Source organism: Pinus tabuliformis, chromosome 8 (genome assembly GCF_031772625.1).
Source record: "Pinus tabuliformis cultivar Carrire ecotype Pingquan chromosome 8, CPIR1, whole genome shotgun sequence".
NCBI lineage: Eukaryota > Viridiplantae > Streptophyta > Pinopsida > Pinales > Pinaceae > Pinus > Pinus tabuliformis.
In genome coordinates this window covers 1009341158-1009355579 of record NC_142294.1, presented here as the reverse complement: position 1 = coordinate 1009355579, position 14422 = coordinate 1009341158, and positions in this window count along the sequence as shown.

Below are 14422 nucleotides of genomic sequence, written 5' to 3'. Positions count from 1 at the left end.
TGGAATTGAAATAGGCTGTTTTGACTGTCCAGAATCAACATGTTTTTCTTGAAAAGATGCAATAACAGTTGTGTTGTGTCCAGCATCATTGTCTCTTGGATTTTCATTCATCCCACCTTGTCGTGTACCCTCCATCTCTGTCAGACTGCTCCGGAAGGCTATGTTGTATTTCCTGTAGAAGACTTCACCCGTTTCCTGTAGAACGTGATTCTGCCTTTGGGTGAGCCCGATGCACTAGAGAAATTCGAAAATAAATAGGAAACTCAGCGGAGGACGATAGATTAAGCCGATTGTGGAAGCAGAGGATGTATTCTTTGAGTGAACATGATGCAAGTGCAAGTTGACTAACGGTCTTTGAATTTAAGCCGAGCGCTCAGTGATGTCTGCGTGATTTTTGGAGTGAGGTGGCACATACGTGTGCTGGCTTATGCGACTGTTTTGCAATCATGAACTGTAGTGGTCACTATTTGTTCTCTGCTTAAAGTCTCATCAATTCAGTTGCACTGGAGTTAGACTGCCCATACTGTCCATTTTTTGACTTTCACGTGCATGGCTGACCCATGCATGCTGCGTGACTTGCTAGAGAACTGGACATCAAGTGAACCTTCCTAAATTCGTGACTTAATTCCATCACTCCATTCGTTCATGCAGTTCTTGAATTAGATTCATGCAATAGAGGAATAGGTTTTGTCACGTACCTGAAGCCAAACGGCTGCTTGTGAAGCTCCTTGCTGCTGCATGCTCTGATTCTTTGATTGCATGAGGCTTGGCTAATGATTTTTGATTGCTTTTCCTTGTGCAGGTGTCCTCTGGCCAGATCTGAGCTGCATGCAATCGTTTCCACGTTCAACTCTGCCCGTTCAAGCTGCTGCTGCTGCATGGTCACAAAACCAGAACTTCCTTTTTTTGCCATTTCTCCCAAACGGTAGATCGGATTGATCTGAAACTTAGTGAGCATGTTCCTACCATCATTATGCATCTCCCATAGCAAATTCGTGATCAATGGATGCACGGATTTCGAGAAAAATGGAAAATGGCTGAAGATTTCATAGCTCGATTTCTCGGAAACCGTGCGTCGGAATCGGCTGAAACTGCTTGGGTAGGCTACTATCACCCATGTGCATCTCCCCATGAAACAGGTTTTAAAACAGATGCACGGATATGGAGAAAATGCAAAAATGGTTGATGGTGATGGAGGCTGATTTCTTGGAAACCGTGCACCGGAATTGCATGAAACTACTCAGGCATGTTGTCATCAACCTTGTACAATTCCCCATAAAATGGTTTGTCAAATGGATGCATGTTTTTCAAGTTATGGCATAAACAAATTCTGCTCTATGTGTTTTTGCTTCAAGGCACTTTGCATTTTGGTTGCATGGTATGACAAAATGAATTTTGGCTGTGATGCAGGTATGGAGATGATGGAGGAGGAGTTGGAAGATTGCAGGAGGACTTCTGAACCTTTGAGGAAGCTACCATGCTTGCCAAACCACTTTTTGAAATGCATGCCTAGTTTCCCACAATTTCTACAGGAAGTTCCTGTAGAAGCACAACGAGAAGCACAAGGAGGTGAAAAAATGATGGAGAAAGGAAAGGGATGGACACACAAGTGCTTGTAGGCCTAATCAACAGATTCCCACCATCAGATTCACTTTTGAAATTGGATTTGGCTCGTCCAAAGATTCTACAGGATGTTTCCTGTAGAAATACAGAGCTTCCTGTAGAAGGCACAAGAAAGATTCCTTTAACCTTGATTTGAGTGATCCTCCTGTCATGAAACGTCCTTCTTGCAACCTGCAATGTCATTGCTGCAACATGAAATTATTCAATGGAGATTAGCTTTATTTTTCTTTTCCTTTTTCTCTTTTTTTTGAAAAACAACTAGGGTGCCTCATGGAGGTTTTCACCCTAATTGCCTGCCTTGGGTGCCTCCAAGGGAGGTTTTCACCCAAAGATCTTATTCTCTTTTCTCTTTTTTTTCCCAACCCATTGACCGCCTCATGGAGGTTTTCAATCAATGAGCCAATCTAAGGCGCCTCCGAGGAGGTTTTCACCTTAGATTTCTATTTTCCTCTTTTTTCATTTTTTTCTTTTTCTTTTTTCTCTTTTTTTTTTTTTTTTTTCTACCCTACCCTACTTGAAAAACAAAATCGTTCTCAAGTATAAGAATACTTCCAATGGAGCCATGTGCACATCGAGATTAGAGAAAAAATGATGTGAAGGCTCGAAATGCATGCTTTGATAGGTATCCAGATCTCAGAGACCAAATGATCTGGCGTTGAAGGGATCAAACAAAGCTGAGGAAGAAAGTACTGTTGCAACTTAGTGACCTTCTGAAACCATATCTCAATATAACTTTGATATCCTTGGTTCTTTTGCTGATTTGGATCATTCTTCATGTCACCTTCTATCATGACCTTCTGATCTTCCTCTTTTTGTTGATCTTTCTCTTGAATACATGGAAGATTTGATGGTAACCATGAGGGAACTCTCTCGATCTCTGATTCTGATCTCTTCTCTTCATCAAGTGCAGCCCGTGGTTCTTTGATCTCCTCTTTGGAATCTTCTTTTACTGGATGTGATCCTTCAATGCTTTCAAAATGATCTCTTTTTTGCAATGCTTTTCCTGAGCTATGGTGAAGATCATTGAGCTCAAGAGGAGTCATTTGCACATGTTGTGCCTCAGCTTTGCAATTGGGTTGAGCTACTCCATTGCATGGTTTTGGAAATGGTGGTACGGGTGGTTGAGTGGAGGTGTGTAATTGAGATGGAGGTGGATGGCATTGTGGTTGGGCAGGCATTTGGGGTTGCCCTGGTGGAGGAGGAGGCGATGGTTGTGGATGAGCAGGTGGTGGAGGAAACGAAGCAGGAGGAGTGTTGTATTGGGGCCTCCACCCCTGATGAGGTGCATTCCACTGAGGTTGTGGCTGAGCATAAGAGTGAAATGAATGAGCAACTGGTTGGGTATAATATGGATCTGCGAAGGAACAAGGAGGAGGTGTGAACCAGGAAGGATGAGCAGTGGGACCCCAAGAAGGCATGAAAGTGGCTTGGTAGGGGTCATAATAGGTCTCAGGTGTCCCTTGCAGTTCCTGCTGATAAGATCTAGGTTCATGCGGCCAACTTTGGTTCATATAATAGAGTGATTCAGTGGCTCCCTTGGCTCTTTGATATGCAGCTTTGATTCTGGGCAAGGAAGGGCACTGATCTGTAGGATGGTATTCTTCACAGATGAAACACACTTCTAGGGAGTGCATTGGACATTCGTTCCTAGGATGCTTTCTAGTGCACCTAGGACAAAAGATGACCAAAGCCCTCTTGGCTTCCTCTTGCTTCTTTTGGATCCGCAAGGTATCTAGTTGCATGGCAAGAAACTGCCTCATATCACTCTTGAAATCTTTGATCTGATTTTCAAATTCATCTTTGGACAAGATGTTGCTCCCAACATCTGTACTTGTAGCCATTTGCTCCAGAGGAATGTTTTCTTCTTCTTCTCCCCTAGAGGTTCTTTAAATATGCCTTGATGTCCACCCAGGGGTTCTTTAATCACAGCCATCGAAGAAGAGATAACGTTGGCTGTGTGAAGCAGTGGGGGGTTGTGCAATCATTTTTCTAACTTATCTCTACTCCTACAAGGCATGAAATGAAATCTTTTTGGTTGATTTTTGCTTTTTCCTACTTCTACTTGCAAAACTGAAATAGATTGAACTGCAACTAACTATCTTGCGAAAATGAAAATGCGGAATTGAAATGAAAGCAAGAAAGGACTAATCTATTTTGCTCAAATGAAATTGCAGGAATGAAATGCTAGGCTACGCTTGCGAAATTGAAATGCTAATCTACGCTTGCAGAAATGAAATTGCGGAATTGAAATGCTAATCTATGAAAGCAAGAAATGCTAATCTATGAAAGCAGGAAATGTCTATGCTACTTTTGCAGAATGGAAATGAAATAAACTACTTAGCATAAAGTTGTAGTAGAAATAGAAGAATAGCAACAATCGCCAATACTCTGCCGCTTCCCCGGCAACGGCGCCAAAAAGATGGTGGGCTCCAGTATTGTAGCAATAATGCTACAACTCATGGGGCTTCCTATCTCTAATTTTATCAACCCGGTAGTTCGTACAAACTTGGAAGCGACGGTGTTGTATGCACAAGTACTAGCTCTTGTCGCAGCTGTCACTTGGTCAGCTGGCACAAGTCCGCTAGGGCTCAAGCCAACTTCTATAGGCTCTCAGAAGAAGCTTTCTAAATGATGGACGAAGGCTATCTCAAAGGAAATTAATATACTTTGCAAAATTGAACTGAAAGCCAACCAAAACATGGAAACCCTAGTAAACCCTAATCTGACTAGTTTAACCTCTATGATGCAATAGTGAGAGTGCAAATGTCTAAAAATGATGCCATTACTTCTAGTGATGTGAAATGCATGAACTCAAACTACTTCCATTGAAAAGAACATTGTTTTTGTATTTTTACTTAAGTGGATGGAGTGATTATGATTTTGTTTCTTATTAGGGTTTGGCTGTGCAGAGGTGGTTCGAAGGAAAGAAAGCTTGGGAAAGGTCAGGAGGGCTAGGAGAGGTCCCAGAGGATCCAAAACGTCATTCCATAGAAGTCCACAACGTTCAGGTGCTCGGCAACCGAGGTTACAGATTTCTACAGGATGTCAGCAGGGGATCCTACAGGAAGCTTGGGATTTCTACAGGAAGTCTGCTAACTTCTACAGGATGTGCTGTAGTTGGAGTTTTGGGTGATGGAGGAGTGAAGGAGTGGTATGGGTGGATGGGTAAGGTGAAGGAGGAGTTTGTGGTGGCTCAGGGACAGAGATATGAGATGAGGAAAGAGTGGGTACAGTTGGTTGGTGAATAGAAGGGTGGATGCAAGGAAAAGTTGAAAAGATGGAGCTACGTGAGAAGTAGATGGGTTGGAAGGCTAATGAGCTGAACAGAGGTCGAGCAAGTGGCTTCAGGTGTGGAGGAGAAGAAAAAGAACACGATAAAGTGATGTTATGCAGTGTAAAAGAAACAAATCCTCTATATCTTGCACAAAACCGAGAATTCCATCAACCTATTCTAACTGTGTTATTAAACCAATGAACAGCAATGTAAAGTGTGGAGAAAAATCGTGCATGGTGTTGGAACGAAGCAGTAGTGCTCAAGAGCAGAATGCATGGACGGATCTACAATTGAAGTGACTGTGTGGCAGCTTGCATGAAAGCATAAGACTGCGTTTTTTGGTTGTTGGTACAGCCCACACCCCCAATCTCTAAACAGAGATGGCAGCGAGTGCACTATCAACCTTTTTTGGAGCTCTAATGGATTACAATCCTCCTACTCTAATCTAAGCAACTAAAAGCACTTTAACTGTAAACTAATCCTACTCAATCACATAAAAGAAATCAAATCAGCAGACTGTAAATTCTAAATGCATGTCAAAACAGAGGAATAAAGTGCTGAAAGGAAAGTTAAATAACAATACAAGGAATAGCAGGTCTATTGCTCTCAGGTTGGGCCCTAACCTGAGAGCTATAGCTCCCTTAAAAACTCATAATTGAATCCAAAGCTGTCTGCCTTTATTGAATAATCATGAGTCTAACATCATGCCAAAACTGGCTTACAAAAAGACTAACTGGCTAACCAAATTGACTAACTACTAGCTACAAAAATGACTACCAACTAGCTAACCAAAATGAGGCCCTAAGCCTTCTTATTTATACAATTTGAGGACCCAACAGTCCTCCTAAAATTTAGGGACTTGGCTACCCAAGACTTGTAGTTAACAACAGTCCTACTTGACTTGCTTGGCTGCCCTTGTGCTCATTGATTTGGTGGCCTTTGAACTCCTAGCTGATGGTGGAGAATTCGAGGTAAGGGCCCATAAATGAGGGGGACACCTTCCTACAAATCCTCTAGCTTGTTCTCCCACGAATTTGGCTGCCAAGTGCTCATTAAGACCTTCAATTTTGTCTCCAAATTGACCAAAAAGGCTACACAAAGCACCCATTAGACTTGTTGGCATAATGACTAACCAAATTCACTCTATTAACATAAAAATAATCGAAAACATGCAATAAACTAATGAGAATGGTGGACTAAGCCAAATTAGGAGGTTGAATGAGCCCAAGTAATTGTACATTTTTGGGGCTCATCAGTAGTGGTTGAAGAAAGGGGATTTGAGGCCCCATCATGACTGGATGGATTGAATTAGCTAACAACAATGGAGGACTAGTGGAGATTTCTAAATCAAGGAGATCCCATCCCAACCTTATTCAGTCTTCCCCCGACCCCCCACTGGAGTGAGACCTGGCATTTTGTTTCTTATTCTTGGATCAATATCTTCATATTCGATGTAATGCCCCACCAATCCAACCACTTGAGAAAGGATTGGGCATTCGCAACGTTGAGTTCTGATCCAGCTAGCTCTATTCGCTCCGTGTTCTGTTCCAACCTAGCCTTCTCCATTCAATCTGTTTCATCTCTGTATCCGGATCCAACGCTCTGCTCTGACCTAGTTATGTTCTGATCCAGCAGCTCCACTTTGCGCTGATCTTTGTTCCTAATCCCACTATAGGAAGGAAGGATAGAGCCCATCGATCAGCTTCCTCATTCTATTTAGTGCAACCGGAAGGGTGCCACCACCTACAATATGAGTCTACCTGGCTGATTCGTCCATTCGTTAGTGCCCTCCTCAATCTGCTTTCCCCCCGCCGGCTGGGTCGTGCCCATAAGTTCTTGCTCCGATACAGCTTTGATACCGCTTCGATATTGCAGAGAAATAGAATGCGCTATTACTGGTTTGGCGGGTTGACACCGTACGTAGGAAATAATGCGCTATGACCTCCTCCTGGCGGGCTTGATTAGTAGGCTTGCTGTCCAATCTTTTCTCTAGTTCCGGATCCGGATCAATCTGCCCCGCCAAGTTCTATATAGTAGGGCCATTTGTTGGCTTGCTCCCATTATACATGACTTGCCCTGCTGTAACAACCTTCACCCGGAAAAAGCTCAAGCTACCGTACCAGGAGAAGAGTAACTGGGTAAACTTATCCAGCTTAGTCACTGTCTCCTTTTCTCGGAAGGTTCTATTCTATAAGCACTAATAGACTAAAGGCGTGAGCCCAGCCCATAGTGACATAATTCGTGAATATTGACGGATGCTTGTAAGGTGATGGGGCACCCATAGAGAGGTTTTTGAAGGAGAAAAAGAGACTATGTAGCCACGGAGAACGAAAGTATTTTAGATGTCCATTAGTCTGATCCTTTGTAATTGTACGAGCTACCCGTAATGACTAACTCGCAAAATAGATTCTGTCAATCTTTTCAGGATAATGGTGGCTCGAAGAAGAGATGCATTAATGGCTGGCGACTTGCTTGACCGCCCAGAAGAGGGAGAGTGAATTCCGGAATTGACTCAATTGGCGGAAACACCGTGTCGTGTTTTCGACAGCAACAAGCCCAGTCCAGATAGACAATGCCCGGTGTCAATACAAGTGTTTCTTTTTATATTTAGCTTTCTTTCAACTTGAATCTATTTCATTCCCCCATCTAGGGCTAATCTATAATGAGCTACCACGTATAGCCACTCACAGGGTAATCCACAGATAGGGAGGGACATTGACAGGATGCTGATAGGAGAGCCAAGAGTTGATGCCGGTCATAGCTAAGTCTCATTGCTATAAGAATAGTTGCAAGAATAAGGTCTAGTCATTGCTATAGCCATAAGGCGATGGTCATAGCCTGTTGTCATAGCCATACAGCTAATCGCTAGTCATTTATGGGTTGGGAGAAGGGGCTGCTTGCTGGCTGGAATAATGAAGAGTTAGGTTCGCTTTCAATCCAAATATTCTCATGAAAGGAGGGAAGGGAAGGTCCCGGAGGGGCTTGCGCTTCCTAGTGCAAGGAAAAGCATATAAGTTGCTGAGATATTTGTTGGATTATTACATATATAATATACCATTGGTGAATTAGTACAGTTACTCGCTTCGTTCGTTACTGGCTGGATTGTTGAAAGAAGAAACGGGTTGGAACAATAAACAAACCCGGCTGGCCCTGACACAGGCTAGGAAAAGAAACAATGAATGGTTGAAGAAACGGGCTTATGGCTTGCTTCAACTTCAATTTACCTCCCCGCCGCTTTATAGATTTTCTCTTTATGCTTACCTTATACCTTTGACTTATTTATTTGATAATCTTTCAGGTCGTGGAATTATTTGGTGGCCCCCCCGTACCAGAGATTGGGAGTTTGGATCAGTCAACTTCGGGTAGGGGTATGTTAGTGACGTCCACCCTTATAGAAATGGACGGGAAGCAACTAAATGCTGATCGAGCCATTGCTACCTGTACGTAGTTGTGTAAATTCCAAGAGGCAGGCGATGCTGCCGATCCAGATAGGTAGTTATTGACTTTATTATGACTGTTGGTTGTGATTCACTTGATGTCAGTACTCCATTACTCACGTTAATTATAATACACTCAATGCCAAGAGGCTACGCAGTTGATGCTGGTACTTGATCCCAAGAGTCGATGCTACTACTATATGTTGGTACTCCATTACTTTCATAGATATAGGATAGGATACTCTCTACTTTGAAACTATACTAGACTCTGCTTGGTCCGCTTTGATACCCCTAATACACTGACCCAATTGGCTTGGCTAATAGACTGAGCTTGGTTACTCAGAATACGCTATTTCAACTGAACTAATCGACTACGATATTCCACTCTAATTGAATTGGACTAATCAAATTGGCTAATCAGGTGTTAGCTACCGGGATGGGATAGATACGGTCAGTGATAGAAGAACCTTCTCACTCAGAAAAGAAGATAGAAACTATATTCATCGAACCTGTATAGGTAAACTAAACGTTGTGACCCGTTGACAATATGCCATGCCCAGTTTGACGTGACCTGTTTGACTTCCCAGTGAAGAAGTTGTGTTCTCCGTGACCCAAGGACAGTAAGCCATGGGGAGTAGCACCAGTTAGTTAGTTAGTTATTTCCCACATCGGCAGAGCAGGGTACAACACACATTGGCAGAGCAGGGCCTACAGATCAAAATACCAATCTTTCACTTTCACTTACCGGACACGGGAACAGCCATCGTTTGGGGTGAGGCCTAGAAAAGAGTAGTGTGTGAGCTGCCGCTAGCCAATACAAGGGAGACATACCCGCTGGTCACCACCTGTCATAGCCGAGAGAAGCCGGTTCGACATGACCCTCGAGGGACGATATTTGGCCTTTCTCCTTAGCAATGCTAATGAGATCTGGTTCGACCCCAGACTTCTCTATGCGCATATAATGCAAGTACCACAATGATGGTCAAAACTCTCTCTAATTCACCATTCGAGGTAGTATCTTCTTGCTTTAGTGTCTCTTTGGTCTTTCGTCGCTCCGGTTCTTCCTTCCCTCAATCCCCTTCCCTTCCCTTCCTTTCCTATCAAGCCCCCTCCCCTAATCAACTCATAAGCCAGGATGAAGCTAAGCACGTATTAAGCCAAGCCCGGATTCATCAGCATGAACCAATCCTCATCTACCCGGACCAAGCTCATGCCCCCTAATCTCAACCCTTAAGCTCATGGATGGAGATAATGAAGCTAAAGCAAGATACCAATCCTTCCCCAAAAGCTCATCAAGCCTTCAGCAAGACGTCTACGTGTTTTCAAGTCTATCAAAGAGTTGGGTATAGCACCCAAAGAAGAGAGTCTAATAGGCCTAAGGAGATCTCTCAAAGTAGAATATCAGATTTTCTCCAAAGTATAAGGCAGGTAGGCCAACGCGAAACCAATTCCCTGAGCATATCAAGCATAAGTGGCCGTAGCGGGACCGGCGCTCTCTATAGTCCCCCCTTCCAATACCGTAAACTCCACGATGTGTATATCTCCACGACTCATTTCTTCCCGTCGATGACTGTATGGTTGGTTGTTTGCTCGTGAAGCAAGGAAGGTAGCATAAGGGTCTAGAACATCAAATCAAAAAGGGAGTGGTGTAGGGAGGAAGGGAGGAGTTCCACCCAAGCATAGAACACCATTTCCTGACCATATCAAGCAGTGTCCGTAGCGGTACCGGCTATGCCTACTGGATTCCCTGACCACCATATCGTGCACCATACTATGTCTCTATATCCACGACTCATTTAGTCCCCCCCAATTGCTGTGACTGTCTGCTTGGTTGGTTGGGTGACAAATAAGTAGAACGATAGAAGGACCAAGGCTCAAGCGGCTCAAGGGTGGTTTTTTGTGTAAGGAAAGAGGCGATGTCCTACAACGGACCATCCAAAATGAGCAGCGAAAAGGGTATCTGTCTAATGTCCAAGCAGCAATAAGGGTTCGGCGTTCATGAGCGGGGGTTCACTATCAGTAAGGGTCATTCCTTGCACTCGGAAGCGCAAGACCCTCCGGACCTTCCTTTCTTTTCTTTCAACCAGGGCTGATTATTTTGATCTTAGTAGTGTATAATGGACCACCCATAAGGACCACTATTCGGATAATTCCAAGCAGTTTGCGTATGATTTCCCGTATCATTCAGCCGATGCCGATGCTCATCCAATACGGGACCTAACGTAACCCCTTCCAATACGGACCTAACTGAATGTCCATCCATAAAGCTCTCTAACTCGTACCGTTCCGCCAATAAGGCTCCTACAGGGTGGCATGAAGTTTCCAGAAGTCTGACTCTAAAGGATTCACCAAGGTCACCAATCGAAAGAAGCATGCCAAAAAGCACCACCTGTCTTCAAAAACCTCCTGCACACTTCCACTACACCCTCCACTAGTAATAGCTTTGATATTTTGTCACAACATTCCATGCCTGAAGCAGATCTGTCCAAATCTGTTGAACCATCCACCATGCCATCCTCCTCACATCAAATTAATGACTCTAGTATACCTATGCATGATCAGAAAATTGATCAAAAGAGAGCAGCCTCTCGCACAAAAATGTCTATAACACCTCCTCTTCACATTTGAGTGTGTATCACATTCTTGGTGATCAACACAGAGCTCCTTGCCTCCTATCAATACCAGAAATTTTGCATGAAACATGATAGAATAGGATATTTTTGGGCTTATGTTTGCTTGCCATAAGTGCTATTACTTGTAGGTTATTTTATAACATCATTGCAAGGATGCATGAGGAGGTTTCTCGAAAGAAGCAGCCCAAGGAAGCATTCAAAGATAAAAGAACACACGTTGTGACAAGTGAAAGAACACTAGATTAGGATGATCAAAGTGATCCATAAAGGCTTCATATGATCTCAAGATTGGAGGGTAGAAGGAAAAAAAAATAAGAAATTGGAATCAAGTATTCAAGGCATAGGTGGCAACATTGTCACCTCTCAAGAAATTCCATGTCACGAGTCACTAAGGGCCCAAGTCATCAATGTCAGTGACTTGTCATGTTCTCGTCACATGATGATGTAGAAATGACGATGTAATTTTGTAATTATTGTAAATATAAATATGAGGAATTCCAAGAGTTAAATATGGATAAAAGAAATCACATGGATAATTCCAAAAGTCATATAAAAGTTCAAAATCCATTTAGAAGTTCAAAAGTTGTTCAGAAGTCCAAAGGTCATAATAGAAGTCTAAGAGTCATGAGGGAGGTTCAAGAGTCATGGGGATATGAAAGGTCATTCCTCTAGTTATAAAAGAATCCTAGTTACACAAAGGAAGGACTTTTCATCTTGGATTCTCCCACAAGGCATTAAAGAGATAGAAATAGTTCTTTTGGGGAGTAAGTAATGGCTATAACGTTGCACTATTGGAGCTAGTGGTGTTCATTGTATCAATGTATCTTGGAACTTTTGCTTAATATTTGAAGCCGATTGGGACAACACATTTTCATGTGTATATCGTGAATGTTTTAAGACTATTCTTTGGATGTTTGTAGTATATGTTCATATTCATACATACTAAATAAATTGAACTATTTCGGTGGCTTTGGTGCTTATCTTATTGAATATGTGTTGTACTTGTTTGAACTATTGTTGAATTTGTGTGAACTATTTCTCTTGATGACTAATGATCCTTTCATACATATGCCCATGTTTATTTACTAGATTAGTACTATTACTTCTCTCCTAAAGACTCACTTTTGTTCCCTTCCAGTGAAAGAAACTTGGTACATTCTACAATTGAACACTTCACAAGGCACACTTACTTCCTTATTCAAAAGTACATGTGATTACTCTCTTATCCTAATTTCTTAAGCCAAGGAAAATTTTTAAGAACATGGCAGTCGAGCCTTATTTCTAGATCGGGCTCCTACACCAAACGATGTGAGGTCTAATTGGGATCTCATATCAGGGAGACAACTGGTATGTTGGCAAGATCTAACACTGTCAACACTCCATTTTCCTATATCTCTCCCATGTATTTTGATGTTTCTCCTTGATTCGCGATATAAACGCTTCCTAAAGTCGTGCTTTTAGGAATAGACTTATAAAAATTGCATGTTAATGAATCAAATAGGATTCCTATTTTATATGCCCTCTGACAATAGATATGGATGTATGTTCCATGAATATGACATTCAACACCATAATATCATAGTGTTCTCTTGGTTTTCTTCTCTACGGCCCATAATTTCCTGCCCTTTTGATCATCCATTAAGACCTTTGTATCCAATATCTCCCCATTTCTATTAATATAGGGATCCCAATACCTCAAACATTGTAATATCAAGGGACATGAATGACCTAGGATAATATGGAAAACACATTAAAAAAATAACTACTTTCAAATAAGACAACAAATAAAATAATGTGTCATTCATATTTAAATTTGGATTAAATTGAAACTTGCATAATTAACACACTTGAAGTAGAAGCACCTACACTTATAGAACCCATATGTGATAACAATGGTAATTAAGGAACCAATAACCTAGTCAAACTCTCTTGGGACTTCTCAACGAAATGTTTTTTTGGTCTCCCATTGTGCCAATACTCGCTCCACTTGCATTATGCATAGCCTCATCTGTAGAAGTATTATATTTCTTTGATTCCATGTATTCATTTAAATAAATAATACCATTATCTAGCACTATATAAAACCATTTATTACATTGTGTACATTCCACTTTACTTTTATATTGTCCTTGTATTATGCAAGTGTTGCTTCCACCACCTTGAACAAATTAGGATCATGTGCCTTGTTGAAATAATTTAGAAGTTTGATTACTTGGTCAATATCAAATCAGTCTCAAACCTTTGTTGTTTTTGTGATGGTTTCTTCATCATTGCATGAAGGAATTTGACCATTGCACATTGCTAACATGTTACACTCACAAGTTGTTGATTTCATATGAAAATTTATAAAGTTCAAAATTGTTTTAAATGCAAGTAATATGTCCCATGATCCATACATAACACCGCAAGTTTCACATTGGATATTTTTTTAAGGTTTTCTCTTTTCTGAAGATACTTGGAGACTCAACTTCTCCATAACAAACTTTTCAATTAAATTATTCACTTTGTTTTTGCCAAGATGCTAATACAAAAAGATCAATAGATATGTGTTGTTCTACAGACTCTGACATATTTTCAACTATTAATAATTTACTACTATCTTCATCCACATGCTCTTCAATGTTTTCAACATTTGGTATTTTTTCCATTGCACTTGACAAAAATGTTTCAATTCCCAAAGCATCTAGTTTCCTCTTAACAAGTACATGTCTTGAAATAACCCTCCATTTTTTCTCTTGCTTTATATTTAAACAAAGCCTTGTATCTATAATAAACTCAAAATGACATTCAGACTTCATCATCAACAATTTCATGATGGATTTCATAAAATGTACACTTTTTTCTATTTCTAACCATGCCAAAGGGGAAATTCCCTTCACTAGCTACAATTTTGTATTCCATATCATCCATTGATTTCACTTGCATTTCAATCTATATGTACCTTTTAGTAAATTAATAAAAAACTTATTACAATTATTAAGATAATGAAAATTTTAAAAAACAGGTATGGTCATTCAACTCAAAATCCTAAAAGAGGAAGAAGTATTTCATAAAACTTTCTTTGCTTTTTAATTTTTCTATATATACATTAATCCTTAGATAAAAGCATCATGTATTTGCATTGTCCAGTGCTTTGGATAGATGTCAAAACCAATGTAATTTTTCTCAATCATGCTATCAGTAGTGACTATGATGAGCAGGAACGGATTTGATACAGGATCAATAGTGCACTACACTTGCTCCTTGGACATTATGAAACTTTAATTTTTTTATTCTCTAAAATTCTCTTAATATATGGATGGTGTTGTAACATTTTCATATTTTCAAAATTCATTTTGCAAATTTTCAAAATTTCATCATGTGGTTAGAATAAAAAAAATTCTTCGTAATGATAAAATACACAAATGTTATGGAGCACATCAACTTTGGAAGTTCGTGCGAAGTTCAAAATGACG